We start from the raw sequence: 20,120 nt of genomic DNA, 5'->3' as shown, positions 1-20,120 counted from the left end.
GCATTCCACCTCCTAATGCTAGCCAATCAGCTACCTCCTACCTTCTGTGTCTCGTCCAGGTGTTTCTCGTTGTCTCGTCAGTATGCATGTATTTAAATTCCTAGTTTCCGTTCAGTCCTTGTTGGATCGTTGTTGCTGTCATGTTTTTTTTTTTGTTTCTCCTGGTGTTGTGTTTATTTGAGTTTTGGATTTTTCAAGACTTGTTTATGCTGGGGTTTTTTTGTTAATAAATATTTTCTTCAATACGCCCTGCTTCTCCTGCCTCCCTGCATTTGGGTCCTCTAACACGCAACCATGACAAAATGATCCGGCTGACCTGTTTTCTGAATCTGAGCCGTGATTGGTCATTGTGAGTAGTTGTGATGTCATTTTCAGTCGAGAGAAGACAAAATGGCCATCCTCCGAAATGGCTAAAAACGAGTGTATGTTGCTACTTAACTTATATTCCACAAAGTCAAAATTAATCAGAATGCCGTGTTTCAACTAGTGGGCCTGCTGGGAACATATTCTTGAAAAAATGTGTTTGGGTTGACTTCCGCTTTAAACAGTACTTTGGGAAGTCTCCATTGAGTGGTTTTGGTGTGCTGGTGCATGGGTGGATGATCAGTTTGTCCTGTTCGGAGGTAAGCAATGTCACCTCTCTCTCTGTCTGCTCTCAGCTCGGGCATCAGCTCTATTCGCCTCCTTCTGACAGCCTCTGTATAGTCTTCATTTATACAAATCTTTGTACTTTTGAGATGCTTGACCTCTTGGAGAATAGTTGTGCGATCCTTGAATTTCAGTAGTTTTATTACCACAGGCCTCGCCCCCCCTTCCGGTTTCCCAATGTGATGCGCTCTCTCTATTACTACTTCATTTCTTCTGTTGTTGTCCACGTTTCTCCTGGTGCCTCTGGAATTCCATCAATCACCAAGTTTTTCCTCCTTGACTGACTCTCCAAATATTCCATTTTGTCCATGTTAAAGACGTCACCCTGCAGAGATTTGTTGTGCTCATCCTGTTTTTATCTGTTTTTAAGTCATCCACTTCCTTTTGTGTACAGCAGCAGGACAATTTTAAGTTTTGTCACAACAATCATGGACTCAATAATAGACTGCATGCACTGAAAAGAGAGCAACAGGAAATAAAAACAAGTCTACCATATGCAATATATAATGCATACATTTGCGTACGTTCACAGCCTATATAGACCAAAGTATTAACGAAAACGACCAAATCAGTAATTTACCAAAATAGTGAAATTTGCTGGTTAATTTTGGATGTTTTCGGGACAAAAGCTAGCGGTGGATGTACTTTCTTTGCAGGGCAAATACACACAAAATAATGTGGAATCTGAGATAAAGTTGGGGTTGGGCATTAACCAATAGGCGCAGCTCTCATTTGAAGTCGTCTGCGGTTGGGCAAAGGCTGAAATGGCCGTTGACCAATGGGAGCACTACAGCATCTTGTGGTTGTCGATTGGTCTAGACCACATATGTCAAAGTCAAGCCACTTCCGGCCCGCAAGAAGGTTTTCTACGGCCCCTGGGATAATATTGATTGATTATTAGAACCGGCCCGCAGTTATAGGGTCCTTCACGCCCACACATATATATATATATATATATATATATATATATATATATATATATATATATATGTGTATATATATGTGTATACGTATATGAATATATATATATATATATATATATATATATATATATATATGTGTATATATATGTGTATACGTATATGAATATATATATATATACATATATATATATGTATACGTATATGTATATATATATATATACATATGTGTCTATATATATATATATATATATATATATATATGTGTATATACATATATATATATATATATATATATATACATATACACATACATATATATATATATATATATATATATATATATATATATGTGTATATACATATATATATATACATATATACATATACATATATATATACATATATACATATATATATATGTATATATATATATATATATGTGTATATATGTATATATGTGTGTATATATATATATATATGTATATATATGTATATATATATATATATGTATATATATGTGTATATATATATATGTATATATATATATATGTATATATATATATATATATATATATATATATATATATATATATATATATATATATACATATATATATATATATATATATATATACACATATATATATATATACATATATATATTTATATATATATATATGTATGACCGAGCAGTCTTTCAGTTCTCGCTTGAGCACAACAGAGCTCTTCGAGGCGGTCGTGTGCAAACACTCCATGTACTAATCGGCAGTGAGATCACATTTAGCCAGTAGCTGGGGCAAGGTGAGGGTTGCCATCTCAAGTTAATTCAGCAAACGCTGCACACGAACGAGCTTGGCGTTTGACACGGCCTTCTTCTCCTTGCGTTGATCTTGATTTTCTTCATCACAGACTTCGGGTCGAATGATCATCGGCGTTTTGCACGGTTGTTTGGGAAAAGTGTTTCGACACAAGATTTGGAGTGAGTACTGCTGTGCGTCTGAACTTCCATGACCTTTTTGTACAGTTGGGGTTCCTTTTCTGGGTCAGGCAGCTCAGCCGAGATATACTGAGACACAAAATCACAAATAGCTTTATCCGAGGCCTCCTCAAATACAGGGGCACCTTCGACCCATACCAGTAGTCATCAACTTTACCAATCGGTTGTGCCGGAGACAGGATCAGATATCTGAAAAGCGCTTCAACACGTCAAACATGCGCATTGTCGTCACAGGATTGCTGCGTAGAATTTCACACTTGGCAGTCGAGTTCAGCAAAATTCACTCGCTCACCTTGTTGTGCTTTAATGGCAGTGATGACCTCTTCCCAACGCATTTCTGCAGCGGAAAATGTGCAAAAGAATGTGGTTGTTCCCAGCTGTCGGATCATTGCATAAAGATATTTGGTGGTGGTTCTCTCCCAATAGGCAGGCGAGCCTTTCAACGGCGTCATGAAGCGGACTGCGTCTTTGCTGCGCACCAGTTTCTCAACTTCTTTTTGTCCTACAGCATAGCGTTGTTAATTCTTCGACCATCTCTGGTAAAAAGTTTGCCTTTGCGCAGCTGTATTCTCATGCTTGATGTCGCCTGGTAGATTTCTGTCACAAACTGAGCAAAAAAGTAAAGTTGCATCTCTCGCAAAACGTTCATCAACAACAGTCGTGTTTTGAAATATTTGCTTGGTGTGAGTTTTGTCTCTTTTCATCAAGGTTTTTTTTCCCCAGTTAGAAACTGAACCAGAAAAGCCATGGCCTCGAGTTTGGGCATCTTGAAAAAGCTTACCTGGTTATTTCTCTCAGCGGGAGCAACAGACAAAATTCCCTTAGTAAAACTCAATTTCCTCTGACACGTCATTTGGTTGGAGACACGATTCAAGTATGATGCCACCGTTTGGTTCGTCGCCTTCTTCCAAATCCAAATTTTCAGCACGTTGTTGTTCACCACTGTTCCCTTTTTGCAAGTAACTGTTTTTCGCACAAAGTGCATCGCTCTTAAATCTGTTTATCTCCACCAGATCTTCTTCATTGTAGTCACTTGCATTCATTTCCTCTTCATCAGAGCTGCTCTCATCATCGGTGAGGGTTGGGTCGCAAAGGTCAGCATCGTCGCGAATGGTCTCTGTACTGCCGATGAATTTGTTTCAAAATATTCAGGGCATTCACTAGTTTTGACCAAGTGACAGTTTGAAATACCTGATGAACTTTGTAGCAAAGCAGTCTCTTCAGTTTCACTCTCAACATCTGTGACTTCTCAGCTTGGCAGGGCATTGACCGTCTCTTGCACTTCTGATGGTACACACATTCCCTCGAACGGCTCGCTGCTGACCTTTCGGAAGAGGGACAATTTTAGCAAAGGATATGCATTTTGAAATCAGGTGTCTCTCTATATGTTCAAACTGCACAGTTCATTCGGAATATCCCCAAGTGAGAGACTGTGAGAGACTGTTGGCCACAGTAAGTGCTGGAACTCAAAGCAAGTGTGACATATCCTCTTTTTCTTTCCGCAGGTACTCCGCATAGTGCCTTATATTCACGATTACAAATATGAACAAACTTTCCCATGAGGCAACTTTCAACAACGTGTTTATGTTTCTTATAAAAGCGACGCTGACAAGCGCGAACTTGGTTAGGAAATACTGCTCTGTGCAGACAAATGTCGGTCCATTCTTAATTTGGGCTTTGAATAGCTCAACAGCATTCATGATTTCACAGTCATTTCTCTCTCTACAAAGTCGGTTTATGACTATGTATTTTAGCAAAATCTCACGTGCTCTGCGCAGTGTATTAGTCCTCAATAAATCATATTTTCTATTCATTATACATCTCATGATTTCCTTATGTTTGGCTCTGAATTTGGGGTTGTTTGAATAACGCTCTGTGATGTAGGATTGCTGTCTAGTTTTAAACGCAAGATCATCACAATAATGTTCTGCAACTAGAGCGCTGTCTAGTTTTAAACGCAACATCATCACTGTAACGTAGAAGCGCTGTCTGGTTTTAAATGCAATATCATCACGGTAACGTGTAATGTAGGAGCGTTGTCTCATCCTAAAACAATCTTCTGTCTTATAGCAATGTGAAAAATGCGAACAGTTTTTCATCTTGAAGTCTCGATCAATCATGTAACGACGTGTAAAATCAGAACTTTGTTTTAAACGATAATCTGTCTTGTTGATAACGAGTTGTAATGTAACACTTTTTTTTTGTCTTACCTCTGCATTTTGACGGTACTTTTCCTTATTTTTCATGTTCTTATTTATTCTCTTCAGTTCCCATTTTGTACGTCTCCCTTCAGACTCATCATTCAGCTTTTCCTGTGCCTTCATTCATCTTTGGAACTTTCTCCTACTTGATTTCTGAATTTTTGACACGCGTCGCAGCTGTTGTTGGAAAAATCACTTTACTGTCGTCATCTGCCAATTTGTGGCTGGGGCGTTGTTCATCAGCATGTGACGTGGACTCACTCGTCTCCAAACGTGATGATTTCAGCAACTTCTTCGCTTGCGGTAGTATCAGCCGACCCTTTTGTAGGAACCTTAAGTCTTCGTTTGCTGAACTGAGTGGGAAACTCGACAGGCTCCAACAAACTGTCAATGGCCACGGCAATAGGCTGGCTTCCCTAGAAGAAAATGCCGAGTCTCTTCATCTTCGATTGGAACGTGTGGAGACCAACTGTGACGCGCTTCAGCTCGACAACAAGCGGCTAGCAGCTAAGCTAACCGACCTCGAGGGAAGGAATCGCCAAAGCAATGTTCGCCTTGTAGGCTTACCTGAAGGTATCGAAGGTCCCCAGCCAAGTTTTTTTCCCAACTTCTAAAGGCGTATTGGGGGACGTAATATTTCCAATGGCTCGGCTCCTGAGTTGGATCGCGGCCATCGTAATCCGGCCAACAAGCCATCTAACGGCGGAAGACCAAGGCCGGTCCTGGTTTGTTTCCATCGCTACCAGAGTTAGGAGTTGCTGATCCGGGAGGCGCGGAAGAGAGGATCGCTCAACTACCAAGGGAAAGCTCTCAGGGTCTACGAGGATTACTCTCCGGAGGTGGTAAGCCAGTGGAAACCCTACGGTGCGGTGATGGCTGCGCTGTATGAGAAGGGCCTTCAGCCCTCGCTGCTCTTCCCGGCCCGTTCAGGCTGACGGTACCCATGTCTGGTTCAGGTCGGTTGAAGAAGCAAATAACCACATTCAAACGCTCAATGTTTTGGCACAAAGAATGATTCTGTTTACCCATTTATGTCCAAGAAACGTGACCATTTAAAATGATTGCTGCCAAGCTGCATGTTAGCACAACGTTGTTGGTTTGCTTTTCGTTTTTTCTTTTTTCTAATTGTGGTTTGATGTTTTTTTAGCCATTAGGTTTTTGTGGAAGGTTGTCACCATTTATTTGGTTTTAGTTATGTTCACTCTTTTTGTATAAAGGGCTTGTTATTGGTACTTTTATTATTACTCACGACCCATTCATTATTAATGCTGTTACTTTTATTTATTTTTTTAATTATTTCTTTATTTTGTTATAGTTTATTTGATTTTTTCTCCCGTAGCAATTTTAAATGTATCTTTTAACTCCTCTAAGGTGATTGCGGACCCTAATGGTCGTAATATTATTGTACAGGGCACGCTTTATGACATTAAGGTAATACTAGCTAGTGTTTATGCTCCTAATTTTGATGACGCCCAATTTTTTGTACGACTTATTCAACTGCTTCCTGATTTAAAGACACACCAACTTATTATTGGTGGAGACTTCAACCCCTGTTTGGATCCTTTGCTGGATAGGTCAATATATAGACATGGCGACATTGCATCCAGGTCAGCTTCCTACCTTCATTCATGCTTTCTAGAACTTGGAATTTCTGATGTATGACGTTTTTTACACCCAAAAGACAGGGGTTAATCTTTTTTTTTCCACACGTACACCACACATAGCAGACTAGACTACTTTTTTACAGACAATAGGCTAATGTCTAACGTCCGCTCATGTGAATATCAATCTATAGTAATCTCAGATCAAACGCCTCTTGTTTTGAAACTTAATATACCGGAAGTAGGTGGGACTTGTAAGAATTGGAGGTTTAATTCCCTTTTGTTAGCGGATGAGTTGTTTGTGGAATTCCTTTCAGGTCAAATTACTTTTTTCTTGAAGTGAATTCCACTCCAGACGTTTCTGTTTCATCAATATGGGAGGCTCTTAAAGCCTATTTACGGGGCCAGATTATTTCTTATATGGCAGCTAAGAGGAGAAAAACAAAAGCAAAACTAGTGGACCTGGAATGAAGAATGGCCGACATTGACAATACTTATGCCCAATATCTGTCTCCAACTCTGTATAAAGAACGACTTTGCCTCACATCGGAAGATGACTGTGCCTCCTCATATGCTATTGAGAACTTGCTGACCAGGAACAGAAGTAATTTTTATGAACATGGGGATAAAGTGGGCTCGATTTTAGCTAGGCAGTTAAAAGGGATTAAAGCAAAATTTAATATCACTGGGATCTCTCAGGATGACAAAATTATTCGGGATCAACGGGGAATTAATTCAGTGTTTAAGGATTATTACAGTGATTCATACACTTCGGAAGCTCCTGGCGACTCACAATCCATTCGAAACTTTTTTAACCCTTGAGTTGTCTTGCGGGTGAGAATTGACCCATTACCATGTTTAGCTGTAGAAAAAATACCTTAAACAATCTTTTTCCAACTTGAAATTTGATGACTTTTCCTAAATGGCGCCATAATTAGAAAAAGTGATACCTTGTTTTAGTGTATGCTTGCATGTGGGCTGTACACCACTAGGGTACAAAGATTGCCTTAAGGGTCATTTTTGACCCGTGAATTATAAAAGCATATAAACACCAGAACAAAAGTTCAAAGGGCACACAAACTCTCTCAAATACACAAATACACACACATACAAACCCATGCATACACAGACACATAAACTCACACACACGCATACACACAAAAACAAAAAAACAAACAAAGAAACTGGATTGATGTACGAATTGAACTTGCATTTGACCAGCACCTGCACTTTTGATCTGCAACTAACCCATTGATTTACACAAGCTCCAAAACATAGCAAAAAAACCCCAAAACAATCTCAGACATAATTACACAAATTCAGTAAAGAGGATATAAAGACACCCTGAATCAAAGGACCCCTATTTGGCTTCTTGCTGGGGCCATGAGTAGACATTTCACTGTCCAAAAGTTCCGGGATGAGATCTTTTCAGGAGCTCAGGAGGAGCAAGAGGATGAAGATGTATCTGAAAAGCAAGATGGGAAGGAATGAAACCCAGAAGATGATGCATCTTCAGATGAAGAAGAGGAAATCCCTCAAGCTGATGGATACTTTTGTCAAAGGACAGCAAGATTGCATGGTCCTCATCAATTTCAGATAGCAACTAAGTAAGAAAAAATGCACTAAACATCATAAGGATGACTCCAGTGCCAACAAGATATTCAGCTGCTAATGTCCAGGAAATTTCACCAACCTTTCTCCTGTTCATTACACCAAACATCGAAAAAGTCAGAGGCCTCTGAAGCCATTTCGGAAGATATTCAGGGACCTGAATCTTGTCTTGATCCGCCTGAGGCTGCAGCTGGGTCAATCAAAAAGGAAAAGGTGCAAGTTCTGACCCTGGAAGTAAGACTCTAAGACAAAAGCAATGCACGGTACATGTGAGAGATACATCTGCAAAGCCCATTCTCACATTCGCGTATGCTGTCCTACATGTGCTAAATAGAGTTGATGTTGAAAATTGTTCAGAAAGTCAAGCGATATAATTACTTCAGAAGTATTTAATAATTCCAGATTGTTGACTTTTTCCCCTTTCAATACAATTACTTCAGAAGTAATTACTTCACATTGTATATAATAGCAATAATATATATTTTCTGTGGAGTGTTATGACAGTTGGTTTGTGTTTAGAAAAAAAGCATAATGATGGTCATTCATGATTGTTAGTTTGTTTGTGTCACAAATACATGATCAAAATTAATTAAATTGTGTTGAATTGATAAATAACAGGTTGTTTCATCATGCAAAATAGATTTGGGATTTAAAATTCTATTAAGTTGCTTTATTTTGGGGCTTTGGTAGGGTGGGTCTTTTTTGACCCATAGGACAAGTGGATTAAACAGAATGTTAACCCTGTAATGCCTGACCCCAGAAATAATGGACAGAAAATTCTGATTTTTGGAATCTGAAACCTTTATTTGGCTCTTTAAATAAATTTAAAAAAAAAATTAAAAAATATATATGTATATATGTTTTTCTATTTGTATCATAAATGATACCACGGGCATTACGTGCCATTCTAATGTATAAATTATACAACAAAAACATCAGCCTATTTTTGCAAACTACTACCTTTAACAGTTAGGATTCTGTTTTGTTGTAAACATAGTAAGCGTGGAAGAAGTTTGGACTCTTCAACAAGAACGTTGGCCTCTTATGTCAAACTGCTACCTTAATTTTTTTTATTGTTAGTTACTATTGAACAATAGTAACCTTGACGAACATCAAAGTCATACATGAAACCACTTTGTCCTGCACGACCCCGCATTTTGAAGCCCCATTTATGAGGCTTTGCTGGCATTTCAGATGAGATCTTCCTTTGAATGGAACCATGATTTCATCAACTGCATGATGTTCTTCAGGAGGTACATGAAGACATTGTTCTCGCAGTTTTTCCAGCCATGGCCTCACTTTCCATAATGTATCATTCTTTGCATCTTCAGACACACTGAGGTTATCTTGGAAATCTTGGAAATCTCACAATCTCACCAATTTCTCAAATCGATCTCGAGACATCACATCAGCAACTTTGGGGTAATGGGTTTCCATTTCCCAATAGGCTCTGACATTGGACATCGGTACCAAACCCGTGAACATGTACATACCAAGAACCTGCTCAATTTCTTGGGCATTTGTGTTTACTGTTTCCGACTTTCTGTAGAATTGAACAAGTTTGTTTGATCTGCAACCAGCTGTATCATTTCATCAGTAACAAACCGTTTGAATTACATGTAAGGTGTAAACTCAAGACCTTTCTTCAATGGCTTCATCAGCACTTTTAGAAAATGTAACATCTGGTGGGTAAAATTTTGCCTTTCTCCGCATATTTTCTCTGGGTACTCCAGCTTCCTCCCATATTCCAAAAACATCCATGGTAGGTTAATTGAACACTCTAAATTGCCCCTAAGTGCGATTGTGAGTGCGGATGTTTGGTTGTCTCTGTGTGCCCTGCGATTGACTGGCAACTAATTCAGGGTGTCCCCCACCTACTGCCCAAAGACAGCTGGGATAGGCTCCAGCACTCCCCGCGAACCTTGTGAGGATAAGTGGTGCAGATAAAGGATGGATGGATTGATGGATGGATGGCTGGATAGATGGTTTTTGAATAGGCTTATTTGGTCTAAACATGACCTTTTAATCAGTAATTGGTGTAATTGATTGATTAAAACATTTCATCATGCACGACAATGAATACAATGGATAAAGTACCAAGAAAAGAATGTGTCATTGACAATTAGGAATTTTGCACAAAATTCAGGTTTTTACCTGTAGTATCAAATTTGAACATACATTTTCTGCACAGTTTTACTATTTACTAAAGTGCAAAAAAGGAAGTAATTATAACTTGCTTTGACGGATTATGTTCTTATGAGGACATGTTAGTCAAAATATCTGTGAAAATCTCACTGAAAAAGGGTTAAAATCACAATTATCTTTACCTTGATTCAGCAAGTTAGGAACTAGCTGAAGCAGGCCATCTTGGATTGTCCCTTGTACTGTGTCCAAATTGTTGTAGTGAAAAATGCATCCACCAGGAGGTAGAAGACAAGTATCAGATTGTACACAAAAGGGTTTTGAGGAAAATTTTTACCATATGATGATGCAAGAAGGCTTTGAAATTCTTGTATCAAATTTGATGCGTTTGGCAATATAGGGTTAAGATCGCACAAAGGTTTAGCACTTGGATTTTCCACAGGTATCTCCGGAACTAGTCTCAGAATTGAATAAACCTCTGACTCAGCAAGAAGTTAGGAATGTGATAGCCGGGTTTCAAGCCTGGAAATCGGCTGGATTGGACGGCTTCCCCAATGAGTTCTATTCAAAATTTGCTTTGCAGTTGGCTCCCATCCTGACTGCTATATATGACGAGTCACTGTCCGTTGGTCACCTTGCACTGACTCTGAATCAGGCTTGCATTATACTATTAGCGAAAAAAGACAAAGACCTATTAAAATGTGGGTCCTATCGGCCTATTTTGCTATTAAATGCAGATTACAAAATACTTAAAATACTTGCACATCGTTTGGAGGTGTTCTACCTACCATCATATTCCATTATCAGACAGGTTTTGTTTATCATAGACGTTCATTTTTCAACATTTGGCGGCTATTTGATATAATTTACACCCCTAGTCGGTCCGCCTCGGAATGTGTCACATCTATGGATGACGAAAAGGCCTTCGACAGAGTGGAATGGAACTATATGTTTGAGACGTTAAGGCAGTTTGGATGAGGAGCTACATTCATCTCTTGGATTAAATTATTATATTCTGGACCTGTGGCCAGGATATTAACTAATGTTCTTTCAGAGCTATTACAGTTATACCGTGGAACACGCCAAGGATGTCTCTTGAGCCCTTTGCTTTTCGTTCTGGCCATTCAGCCCCTCACTCTAGCTATTAGATCCAACCGATGTATAACAGGGATAAATAGAGGAGGCATAGAACATTGGGTCTTGTTGTACGCTGACGATTTACTTTGGTCTCCACTCCCCATTTCGTTAGCAGCGCGGGTTAATGCTATCAAAATGACAGTGTTGCCTAGATATTTATACCTGTTTCAGTGTTTACCTATCCTTCCTGCCAAATATTTCTAGAAACTGGACTCTACTTTATCTTATTACATATGGAACAACAAACAGCCACACTTACGTAAAGAATTTTTGCAGAGGGCTAAAGTTGATGGTGGTATGGCCCTTCCTAACTTTCGATTGTATTATTGGGCAGCGAATATAAACTGTATGGCATATTGGTCACACTACCACCTAAATGATGATGGTCCCATTTGGGTGCAAATGGAAGCACTTACTTGTATCCTTATCTCATTATTGGCCCTGTCAGGTGCATCAACGCCTTTGACAGTGGGGGCTTTTTGAAATAATCCTGTAATATTTCACTTTCTTCGGATACTCTCTCAATTCAGGAAAACATTTGGGATTGTCGACACTTGGCTTTTTAGTCCAGTGGCCTCAAACCATTGTTTCATACTGTCAGGGTCATTAATTTGACATTTTTATAAAAAAAAAAAAATCAAAATTGACTTGCCTTCGGCATTAATAAACACCCCCCTCATCTATCGACCACTTAAGTTCGGAAGGTTGACTATGTTGTTGCATTTTTTCCAACACATCACCAGATAGAATACTTTCATCCGGCAATACATCAGTTAACCCAAAAAAGGGTTTAGCTGCTGCCACCTTTGCCGTCTTATCAGCAAAGGCATTCCCCAATGAAACAACATCAGTTCCCAGTGTGTGTGCAGTACCTTTATATATTGCTATGTGTTGTGGTAATTGGACTTGCATTAATAAATGTTGTAATAATTCAGCATGAGTCACAGGTTTTCCTGTTGAAGTTACCATCAAATGTGTTTTGCCAATACTGTGTGAAGATGTGGCATGTGGAAAAAGGATATTGGCCATCGCTGTAAATATTAACATCCTTATCAGCTATCAGCTTACATGTCTCAGCCAAAGCCACTAATTCTGCAGCGTGAGCAGAAAAGTGTGATGGTTGGGCTCAGCTATCAAAACTTGCATAATAGTTACCACAGCATATCCTATGTGTTTTCCCAAATCATTTTTTTATTTCTATTAGACCCATGTACGTACAAAATCTTCCCAGTTTGTAGCGGTTGATTCTTTAAATCAGACCAACATTTTGTAATTGTTTCTAGTTCTAGTTCCTGACAATCAGTATTTTCCTCACCATCTTCAAGAAGTGGCAACAGTGTGGCAGGGTGTAATACTGTGCAGCGTTCCAACATTAAATGCAGTTGAGAAAACAATGTGTGGCAGGCGATGAAATTTGACATTTTTATAACCCAACACAAATGAAGGGGAAAGACACTCAATTCTTTGTTAAGAGCTCATGAGGAGAACAGAGAGGTAGCACAATTTCTGCTTCCCGCTGTCCTCGTGAGGAGAATGCCTCTTTCTACGTTCTTTCTGCATTCTAAATTTATTTCCCTCTCTTTTTATTAACTTTCAGGACTCCCTGGTTACATGGGTGTTTCCAACCTAAGGGGCGGGGAATTTATGCAAGCCGTTGGAAACACTTGGCCTTGTTATCTGTATGAGTGTATATGGGTGAGAAATTACTGTTTTCATGCAAGCTGTTGGAGATACGTGAACTTGGTTTTTTATGTGTTTGCGTGGGAAAGAGATTTGTCAAAACATTACACTGTGTCAAAACATTACACTGCAAAAACATTCAGTCATATTAACAATTTAGGGTCTTTCTTCTTGCTTTTCCTTCTTGCTTCTTTTCACAATTTCTCCTCGGATGTTTATAATAAATATAGATAGGAAAGCAGAAGCAATTTCTTCATTGCAAGCAAATATCGCATTCTTATATTTAGTTTACAATACACACACATATATATATATATATATATATATATATATATATATATATATATATATATATTTAGTAAACAAAATAACTCAAACCTATGTTCATTTAGCATAATCAGCAAATGTGTGATAACTATTTAAAAATTACACATACCTTCAACAGTTGACAAAGTCTTTCTAATGTGGTCTAATTTGGGCGTTAAGCGGCTTAATGACCTTTTTGTGGATGGTGTATTTGCCTCTTTTGCACAGCTAGTCCAAAGATTCAATTCAAATTCCCAATTCAAACTTTTTTAGATACTTACAGCTTAGAAGTTATGTCAAAACGGTTCTACCTGATTTTCCCAATAAAACCCCTACAACAATTATGGATGATATCATGTCTTTTGATTAGGGCTGTCAAGCGATTAAAAAATTTAATCAAGTTAATCATATCTACTGTGTGATTAATCATGATTAATCACATTTCTCTGGGGCTAAATTAGTTTGCTCTTTAGATAAAAATCTGTCAAATGAAATACTAAAATTAACTTAAAATCTGTTTTAAGATAAGAGGTATGGTGTTTGAATGGGTAAAATACAAATGCATAGCATAACATAACATAACATAACAAACATTCATCTAACAACTCAGCTCGTATTAATCAGTCAAAATAAAGTGTCTTTTTAACAGTGCAGAGCTTGAACTGATTAAAGTGCCACATAAAGTGAAAACAATGCCGCACATCACAGGTGCCGGTCCCGCGCGCATCGCCGGTCCCGCGAGCACAGCACGGCCGATGCGCCTGCGAGCACATCACGTGCTCATACCGGTGCGTGTTTGCCTTTTCAGTTCCCCTGTCTTTATTTTATCCTTGACTTCTTGCTGCTCCATATCAGGGATACCAGGTCAAAATAGATGCGGACTTGCGGAGGGAAAGATTATTAAGAGGGCGCCGTTCACGTGCGCAGAGCATGCTCTGGCTCTGTCACGTGCGCAAAGCGTGCTCTGGCTCTGCGGCTCCTGTTCAGTAGTTAAATAGCAATTATCTTAAAGCGCCTTCTCTCTTTTATCCAAATTATTTATTTTATAACAAGTATTTCTTAGTTTAGTAACCACACATCTTTTTAGTATACATTTTTACAAACATATATTTATTTAAAAAAAAAAAAAAGTCAGCGAGAGAGAAGCCCGAGCCCGACCCGATCCAAATTTCGGGCCTGGTCGGGCTCGGGCTTTAGATCTTACCTCGAATTCGATGGGGATGGAGAGAAGGAAGGCAGAGACAAAAGGCAAGAGCAGTCACAAAGAAGAGGGCCGTTAAGGGGTCAGGCAGCGGCGGTCAGGCAGCGGCGGTCAGGCAGCGGCGTTTTGCAGCGGCTTTCTGCAGGAAAAAAAAAAACAACTGAGTACATTTTTCAGGAAGTTTGACATGCGTACAATTTAAATAAAGTCATAAGTCAACGATACATTTTAATTAAATCCAAACTTCCCCAAAACATTGGACAAATCAGATGCCTTGCTTCAAGTGTTTTAGCAGTAATGTTCAATCCACAACACTTGCACACAAGAGGCTCACTTACGAGTAGAAACAACATGGACAAGCGGAGCTGTGAGTGGGAGGGGTCAACATGAAATGCATCATGCAGCCACACACGGAGGAGCCGAGCGCAGAGGAGACAAAGACATAATAACGACCGAATACAAAAATACTTTTGGAGACTTTGAACATTCTACATGGTCGGGGGTAAATAAAAGATGAAATGATCTACAACCGTTTTGGTGAGTTTAAAGTTATCTTACTGTAACTTCCTTGTATGCTACATGTGTGAATGTTAGCTAAATGTTACCATTGTAGCTCGGTGGAAAGGATGTGTACTAAGAGCACATTTTCCTCCCAAAATGCGACTTATACTCCAATGCGACTTATGTATTTTCTTCTGTATTATGCATTTTATGGCTGGTGCGACTTGTACTCCGGAGCGACGTATAGTCCAAAAAATACGGTAACTTTGTAATGTTTATCGTGCATTTCAAGACATTAGCTCAGATGTATCCCGGGTATGGATGAGCACACAGATTGTATCCCGAATACAATGGAGAAAAACACAGTACAGTTCAGCGTTATGATGAGTGCCTGTTGTATAATCACAGCAATCCATGGCTACTTGTTCAAATATCTACAAAATATCTACTGGTCCTTGTCCACCTGCGCCCCCTGGTGAGCTCCTCAATGGACCCACTCCAGTTCGCATATCAGCCTGGCATCAGTGTGGATGATGGCATCATCTACCTCCTCCACACTTCACTCTCCCACCTGGAGAAGGCGGGGAGCACTGTGAGGATCATGTTCTTTGATTTCTCCAGTGCTTTCAACACCATCCAGCCCACCCTACTGGGAGACAAGCTGGAGCGGGCGGGGGTGGCCCACCACCTCACCACATGGATCCAGGACTACCTCACAAACCGGCCACAGTATGTGAGGACACAGGACTGTGTGTCTGACGTGCTCCCCTGTAGCACGGGGGCCCCACAGGGAACTGTCTTGGCTCCCTTCCTGTTCACCCTCTACACCTCGGACTTCAACTACAACACCCCTACCTGTCACCTGCAGAAGTTCTCTGACGACTCTGCGATTGTCGGCCTCATCACAGGCGGAGATGATTGGGAGTACAGAGAACTTACTCAGGGTTTTGTGGACTGGTGCCAGCAGAACCGCCTCCTGATCAATGCGGGGAAATCCAAAGAAATGGTGGTGGATTTCGGTAGGCGCCAGCACTCTTCACCTGCACCAGTGAATATCCGGGGAACAGATGTTGAGAGAGTCTCAATTTACAAGTACCTGGGTGTTCATCTGAACAATAAACTGGACTGGTGCGACAACACAGACGCCCTCTATAGGAAGAGTCAGAGCAGACTCTTCCTACTCAGGAGACTGAGGTCTTTTGGGGTTCAGGGGACACTCCTCAGGAACTTTTATGACTCGGTGGTTGCATCGGTCATCTTCCAGGGAGTGGTCACCTGTCCCTGTGTGACCTATACCTTTGCTGCTGTAACAATGAAAATTTCCCCACTGTGGGATCAATAAAGGCATTCTTGTCTTATCTTATCTTAAAATATTGTCGGCCACATTAGCACAATTGCCTAAGTCAGGGGTCCCCAAACTACAGCCCACCTTCACATTTTACCCAGTTTCCTGAGCAATGCAGAGATGCATTCAGATTTATTTTTCCCAGTCTGGCCACACGATCGAGAGTGATACACACATAGAATATATTGTATTCCAACCCCTCGTTCAGAGTTTACATTTCAATTCTTAGTTAGCCTCGCGGAAGAAGCACAAATAAAGTGTGACGGATAGAATAGGTGCGCCCCTCCCGCAGCCAAAGGTGCGGCGCGGGTGCACACTGCAGAAGCTCGACCCCACTGGCTGCTCCTCTCAGTCAGCCCCCTTTGCCCACTTGACCCCGGCAAGTACGGGCCGCGATGGTGACTCTACGTTTGCCAGGCCCTTCCCACGGATCTCCTCAGCTGTGGTGGCCACCATGACCTCACATTGGCAGCGGTCGCCCTTCACGGGGACGGTGACCCTTCCCAGGCCAGCGAGCTGCCTCAGCCAGCGGGTTGCCTCAGACAGCGCCGACCCTTAGTAGAGGTGTGGCTCTGGACCCAAAGTCAAATTGGCTAAGTACGTCTTACGCCAATGTTGAGCTAACAAGTTCAGCTGGAACTAAAACAGAGTCAACACACAAATTAGTTAAAAGCATATGCACAGCTGCAGCATATACCGTACATATATACATACACATATTACACATTAAATTAGATACATTTTCCTTGCTTGACCTTAAAATTCTGTGTAATGTTTGTCACATACATTTTTTTCTTTCGAAAGAAAAACATCATTAGGTGGGCCCATCAATCGGTGTTCAATGCTTTAAGATAAGATAAGATAAGATAAGAATGCCTTTATTGATCCCACAGTGGGGAAATTTTCATTGTTACAGCAGCAAAGATATAGGTCACACAGGGGCGGCGGCATAATGTGGCCATTAATGTATAACATTGACGGCAAACATTTAGGATCAAACCTATGTAAATTTACGCAGTAACATGTGTATATACACATGTATATACACACCAACCTACATCTACATAAAAAATATGAGGAACACTCATTTCGGCCTGTACATAGTACAGAGGAAAAAATACTCTAAGTAAGTGACAGTGCTGCAGTGCTGTAGTGAAATGTAAAGAACAGCATTGGATAAAAATAAAACTAGACTAACAGTAGTGGGGAATGTTGAGTATTGCACGGTATTACAGTAGTGGGGAATATTGGGTATTGCACGATATGAGCTCAGGTGCAGGACTGCACAATTGCACTAATGTCCGCCAGTTTGTAGAGACTACACAATGTTCTTGTTAAAGAGTCTGACAGCAGCAGGCAAGAAGGAACGGCGGAATCTCTCCTTTGCACAGCGAGGGTGTAACAGTCTGTCACTGAAGGTGCTGTGGAGTGCTGTTAGGGTGCCCTGGAGGGGGTGGTCCGGGTTGCCCAGCATTGATGACAGCTTGGCCAACATCCTCCTGTCCCCCACCGAGTCCACAGAGTCCAGGGAGCAGCCCAGGACAGAGCCGGCCCTCCTGACCAGTTTGTCCAGCCGCTTCTTGTCCCGGGCCGAGACGCCGCCCGCCCAGGTGACCACTCCCTGGAAGATGACCGATGCAACCACCGAGTCATAAAAGTTCCTGAGGAGTGTCCCCTGAACCCCAAAATACCTCAGTCTCCTGAGTAGGAAGAGTCTGCTCTGACTCTTCCTATAGAGGGCGTCTGTGTTGTCGCACCAGTCCAGTTTATTGTTCAGATGAACACCCAGGTACTTGTAAGTTTAGACTCTCTCAACATCCGTTTCCCGGATATTCACTGGTGCAGGTGAAGAGTGCTGGCGCCTACCGAAATCCACCACCATTTCTTTGGATTTCCCCGCATTGATCAGGAGGCGGTTCTGCTGGCACCAGTCCACAAAACCCTGAGTAAGTTCTCTGTACTCCCGATCATCTCCGCCTGTGATGAGGCCGACAATCGCAGAGTCGTCAGAGAACTTCTGCAGGTGACAGGTGGGGGTGTTGTAGTTGAAGTCCGAGGTGTAGAGGGTGAACAGGAAGGGAGCCAAGACAGTTCCCTGTGGGGCCCCCGTGCTGCAGAGGAGCACGTCAGACACATAGTTCTGTGTCCTCACATACTGTGGCCGGTTTGTGAGGTAGTTCTGGATCCATGTGGTGAGGTGGTGGGCCACACCCGCCCGCTCCAGCTTGTCTCCCAGTAGGGTGGGCTGGATGGTGTTGAAAGCACTGGAGAAATCAAAGAACATGATCCTCACAGTGCTCCCCGCCTTCTCCAGGTGGGAGAGTGAAGTGTGGAGGAGGTAGATGATGGCATCATCCACACTGATGCCAGGCTGATATGCGAACTGGAGTGGGTCCATTGAGGAGCTCACCAGGGGGCGCAGGTGGACAAGGACCAGTCTCTCCAGGGTCTTCATCAGGTGAGACGTCAGCGCCACTGGTCTGAAGCTGTTGAGCTCCTTCGGGTGGGGGGTCTTTGGCACCGGGACCAGGCAGGATGTTTTCCATAGCTGGGGGACCCTGCCCAGCTTCAGGCTCAGGTTGAACATGTGCTGGACAATTCCACACAGCTGGTCTGCGCAGGATTTGAGGAGCTGGGGGCTGATGCCATCTGGACCCGCTGCCTTCCTCGCCTTCATCTTCTTCAGCTGGTTCCTCACCTGAGATGTTGTGAAGGCCAAGGCTGGACAGGAGGGAGTGGTGGCTATCTGGTGAAGCTGGGAGCTGGAGGCTGTGGAGAAAAGGGGGGAGGGGGTGACACGCCCAGCAGGAGGAGTAGGTGGAGGCTGCAGCAGGAGAGACTGAGTGGAGGCAGGCATCTGATCGAACCTATTGAAAAAGAGATTCAGCTCATTTGCCCACTGCAGGTCCCCCCCAGTCCGGGTCTTGGGTTGTCCGTGGCCTGAGATTGCTGCATTATAGTATTTTCTTGAGGTTCTCAAAAATAATGCTTTTGTGAAAAATTAAAAAAAACATAATACAAATATACTGGTTAAAAACGTTCCTTTGAGTAACTCATATTTAAGTTCACAAAAAGTAAAAAGTTCATGAAATTAAAGAACAGCAAGGTTCATGCAATTTGTCCAAAAATAACGCCTACTTCTTTTATTGTTGTTGCAAGGAATCGCAATTGAGAATCGTTAGGAACCGTAATCAAATCAAACAGCTGGTATCAGAATCAAAATCATCCAAATTCAAAAGGTCAGCACCTTGTAATTATTTATTGTTTTTTTATAAATTGTGGTATTAAGTATTTCCTAACATTATATTGTTCTGTGAAGAACCCAGAAAATATTGTGATTTTTATTGATTTCATAAATAGTGTAATTTAATTTAAAAGTATCGTTGTTTCATGACTTTTTCTGTGACGTCCCAGAGAGGATTATTTGGTTATTACAGTATCCATTGTATGAATACAATTATTTATTTAACAATATTATTGTTTATTTCCTGACTTTTTTCTGTGAAGATCCCAAAGGGTATTTGGTTATGCGTGGCTTTCTGGAAAACAAATGTTTACGTTTAGGCACCCCTGCAATCGTCACACTTTTTTTAGTACAAACAGACGCCATCAGAGAAGGGAAAGGTTATGTCGCTCTCACTGGAAAAAGTTTGGGGACCCCTGACATAAGTCATATTTCAATACATTTGGAGAATAAGAAAGCAAACATTTTTAGAACACATGTTGGTACTTTGTTAATTGGGTCTTTTTTTCCTTTCGCTTACTAGTTCACCCATCTGGCTTGAGTGTTTGTCAAACTACCAATTAAACAAACACCAATGTGTGTT

General features: G+C 41.1%; 1 protein-coding gene and 1 long non-coding RNA gene across 2 annotated transcripts in view; both read right to left on the bottom strand.

The window, feature by feature from the left end:
• The window catches only part of LOC147145391 (endogenous retrovirus group V member 1 Env polyprotein-like), a gene marked incomplete at its 5' end in the record, with an annotated part of 97,941 nt that overhangs the window by 43,069 nt on the left and 34,752 nt on the right, over positions 1-20,120 (bottom strand). The gene's annotated exons all lie outside the window — the stretch shown is intronic.
• On the bottom strand, positions 3,375-5,552 carry LOC147145392 (uncharacterized). The gene is made up of 4 exons (XR_015087467.1): positions 5,337-5,552; positions 4,779-5,185; positions 3,760-3,892; positions 3,375-3,690 (listed from the first exon to the last, which is right to left on the bottom strand). It is a non-coding gene; the product is annotated as an uncharacterized LOC147145392 (long non-coding RNA).

Source organism: Filicampus tigris, chromosome 7 (assembly GCF_054856515.1).
Source record: "Filicampus tigris isolate MCC_2025a chromosome 7, RoL_Ftig_1.0, whole genome shotgun sequence".
NCBI classification, from domain to species: domain Eukaryota; kingdom Metazoa; phylum Chordata; class Actinopteri; order Syngnathiformes; family Syngnathidae; genus Filicampus; species Filicampus tigris.
The sequence above is the reverse complement of the archived record's forward strand: the minus strand, read 5'-3'. Positions and strand labels throughout refer to the sequence as shown.